This window comes from Heliangelus exortis, chromosome 18, assembly GCF_036169615.1.
Source record: "Heliangelus exortis chromosome 18, bHelExo1.hap1, whole genome shotgun sequence".
Taxonomy (NCBI): domain Eukaryota; kingdom Metazoa; phylum Chordata; class Aves; order Apodiformes; family Trochilidae; genus Heliangelus; species Heliangelus exortis.
In genome coordinates, this window is record NC_092439.1 from 2530200 (window position 1) to 2534434 (window position 4235).

Below are 4235 nucleotides of genomic sequence, written 5' to 3' on the forward strand. Positions count from 1 at the left end.
TTTTTATCTGACATTTTCACAACTAGTCTAAGCAAACGTAAACTTATTCAGCCTCTGGCTTCATTGCCAAAAAGGATCAGGAAGCAAACTGCAAATTTCTCTGAAGCTTTTGTAATCACAGCCCTTAGAAACCTTTTACAAGAAAATCAATTAAACGATTCTCAGCAATGCCCCAGCCTCTGCCTTGCTCTTAGCCTGATGTTTATTCTTCACTTGAGACTCCTTCTCTTGCAGTGGTGCTTGCTAAGCAGGTAATTCATTAACCTTGTTCAGCTTTTAATTTTCAGTATCTCTGACATCTTGCAGTGCCTCAGCTAGAACCCAAAATCTGGAATTCAGCACCAAAACCACTGCCCAAGGAAGCTGTATGAGCCCAGCTCTTTAAGGACCATCTTAGGTTGTTTCTTTTTTTTTATGATGGAAATTCTGCTAGAAGTTTATTGCTGCCAAAACAGGTGTAGCCATCCCCTGGGTTTGAAAGCCAAGCAGAAGGCACATGTTGGAGGAGGACAAGGACACCAGAAGTCACTCTGCAGCTCTTCTCATTGTGCTGCAATTTGCAAGGATGAGGTGAAGGTACCTAAGTGCATCATTTCCTGCTGTTTGGAGCCATTATGGAACACACTGGCACCAGGGCTCACCTGAAAGCTGACAAACTGGTTTTTTAACTCTGAGGTGCCAGCTCTTTCTTTTCAGGCAGGTGTTCAGATGGCTGCCATGCAAACAGCACAAATGCCAGAGGTAACCAGCAGCTCCCACTCCCTGCTTCTCCTGTTCAGAGGGTTTAGATAACAGAAGCAGCTAAATTTATTTATTTTTTTTAGTTACTTCAATACCAGGAATTGTTAAATTAATTTTGCTCTACTCGTGCAGCCTTTAGGCAATGCCCATTAAGAGCTGGGTTTGTGGCAAGCTGTACTAGACTGCCCTGCATCTCTTTTTAAGGGTCCTTTCCCACACTCAAGCCACCTGCCAGGCACTGGAAGATCCATCTCCTCTTTTCTGTCCACGCTTCCCAGATTCTGGGGGAAATGTGTCAAGTAAAACTATTCTGATCAATTCAAATTCCCTCCCTGGAAGCTCTCCAAGGCAGCACTTTGTACACTTAGCGTTGTGCTGTCAAGATTGATTTTTTTTTTTCTTTTCCTCTTTCCATGGACTAATGTATCACTTTCCCTTTTGCCAATTCACTTGATAGCAGCAGCTGTAAAGCAGGGTGGAAGTGATGTGCTCAACGTGAGAAGAATTTGAGGAAGCTGCTTCAAATTCACTAAAAATTAAGCACGACATCTTCAGCATCCTGTCAATACTGAGCTATGGACATGCATGCAAGAAGATGCCTACAGTATTGCAGCCTAAATCTTGGACTATGCCATGGAAAGCCTGCAGCAAGGTGAAGCCTAAGTACAGGAGACAGCAGCAGATTTGAACTTCATCCCACAAGGAATCAACTTGCTGGTTGAGTATTAACCACCCGTGGGCTGCACTTGGAAAGCTCTTATTAAAGGCTGAAGTCTCTTGGAAAAATCATAGGTGGCTTTAAGTCTGCATTTGCAAAAGCCCTCATCTAAAAGTAGGTGCTTCAGATAAATATCCTTGGAAACTAGCACTTGCTCTGCTTGATAGAAAAGGGACTTTAAAAATGAGACTCTGCTGAAGCTATTGTGACAGGAAACCTTCCAGGTTCAGGAAAAAGCTGCAGAGGACACACAGGCCACCTGCAATACAAGATTTTGCTGGCAGGCATTTTATCTAAGCCAAACCAGCCCTTCAGAGGAACTTCCCTGTGCTTCAGTTTGTAATTTCCCCTGTCTCCTGCTCTCCTTTCTCAGTTAAAAGTCAAAAACTGGTTACATGGAGTCTTGCTATTGAAAATCATGGCAAAATTAAAGAGTTGGTAATGGCCCATTGCACATAAATCCCAGCAAAACACTCCAGAGCATCCAGGCTTTATATAAAATAAATGGGATGCAGGCACATTCTTCACCAGCCTCTTAAGCCTGCCATCTGTGCAGACTAAAAATAAAGCAGCAGCTTAAGGAGAGGTTTGATAAAATGCAGTTGAGAAAGGCATTGGTAAAGCTCTGCCAGGCTCTTCAACTGACTTTGAGAGGCTCACCCTGAGCACTGCAGAGGGGCTTTTCATCACTGCTGGTGCTCAGGCATGACCTGCTTGATGGATAGGGCAACCCCAGCATCCTACAGAGATGCTGGCTGGCAACACTGCATTAGCCAAGAGATGTCTCTTTCTCCCCAAGAGCAAAGTTGCTGCCAAACTGGCAGGAAAGGCAGATCTAATGCAGACAATTTATTCACAGTGAGTGAAAAGAAGGCAATTAGCTACCTACAATTAATATGAGAAGATCCTCAGGCACAAAGTGGGATGAATGGAGGGAAATGGGGTCAGTTTGTATGACATGAACCTTCCCAGACACTCTACCTAAGCAGCCCCTCGTGCCCTGCAGTGGGGGATCTAAGCCAGGGGGATTTCAGGTAGTTGAAGTTTCTGCTCCATCATCTTGTCACCTCCCACCTCCACATAACTTACCCAACAATGTCCTTCTCTTGTGATTGTCACTACTGATTATTACAGAAACAGGCAAATGAAATGTTATAAACTACCATAAATATTTATATACAAACATACCTTCCTGAGCATACTTATTATGTGCTTAATGATAATTAGTTTAGAAGAATGACACTTGGAAGTGTAAAATAATCACACAGCCAATAAAATCGGTGCCACTGCTGCTGTCTCAGCTGAAGCCCCAGCACACCTGGGAGTAACAGTGGGGGTTGCATTAAGAACCAACAGGAGGAATCCAAGGTGCCAGGAAAGTAAAAGCTCCCCTGAAGTCAGAAAGTGCATCAGGAAGACATCCATCCACAGAAATGAAAAGACATCCATCCATCCATCCACAGAAATTAAATTGCTCAGGGCTGGCAGCAGTCACTTACAAGGAGGGCTGAGCCAGCCCCTCCTGGTGGTAAATGCAGGTGGTTTGGGGGTTTGTTTCTTTTTTTCCAGCACCAAGTGTTTGAGATAACCTGAGTAACTACTGCTGATGGATAAGAATGCTCTTCAAGACTTGACTCCAGCTCATCTCACAGTAACAACAGGAGGCAATCCATGAATAAACTCCCTGGGCTTAATACCCACAGTACTGCTGACAGTGTCACCCAGTTTGTACACCCAGTAACTCAGTTCCTCCCCAACTTATTTTCTGACACACACCTGGGGTATCTTCCCCATCACAAGGGGAAAATACCTGTCCTACCTGCTGCACTGTCCTTCCTGCTCCTGCTCCCTCCTCCAGCCCTCATCCTACCACAGGGTCAGGCCCAGGGAGGGCTCCAGGGCTGCTGGCTCCCACCCACCACCCACACCAGCCCCCTCCAACCTGCCTTGAGCAGCATAAAGCTCCAACAACCCCTCCCTCCACCCCCTCTGGTGCAGAAGCTGACCTGGACATGCACGTTTCCTTCTCAAGTCACATTTAAAGTTAGCAGCTAAAGCAATGGCTCTTGCTCCCTCACTGGATTTTAGGACTTGCAGCTCTGAACTCTGAAGCTTTTGGCTTTCCTGTTAACATAGAAAAATGGTGTTAGGGTTTTCTTTCTCTGCATTTCCAGCAACGTGTCAAGTATCTGGTTCTCAGAAATGATCACGATTAGAAACTGAAATCTGGGTTTGGTTAGAGAAGAGGCAGGAGGCTTGCAAGGACAGGTTTGGGTCACACCTGACCTAAGGATCCTTCTCATCAAAAAGAGCAGAACTGCTGTAAAAGGAGGTAAAAGTTTATTTGTCCTTAACTGATTGCCACGTCTTCAAGAGCACTCAGTATCCTGTGGTCACCAGTATTCCCAGAAGCAACTCTCACCCAAACCACAGCTCACTGGTATTTTTAACAGAAGAGGTTCATAAAACTAAAGACAAAGCAGATCCTCAAGCTGTTTACAAAAAAAAAAAAAGTAATAAAATAATTCTCTCCTTTAAGTTCACCCAAGGTCTAATTTTGACGTAAATATTTCCACATGGCAGTAGGAGTAAAAAAAATAGTGGGATTCTGAGGAAGAGAAGTAGATGGAAGGCAGCAGCAACCTAGAAGGATGTAGGTGCCCTTCTTGACAGCACCAAGCACCACGCAGCAGCTCCCTGTAGGAAGCACAATTTGTTGTGTGCAAGCTGAAGTATCTGTTACAGGCTGACAAAGCAATTTAAAAATGCAAAAATA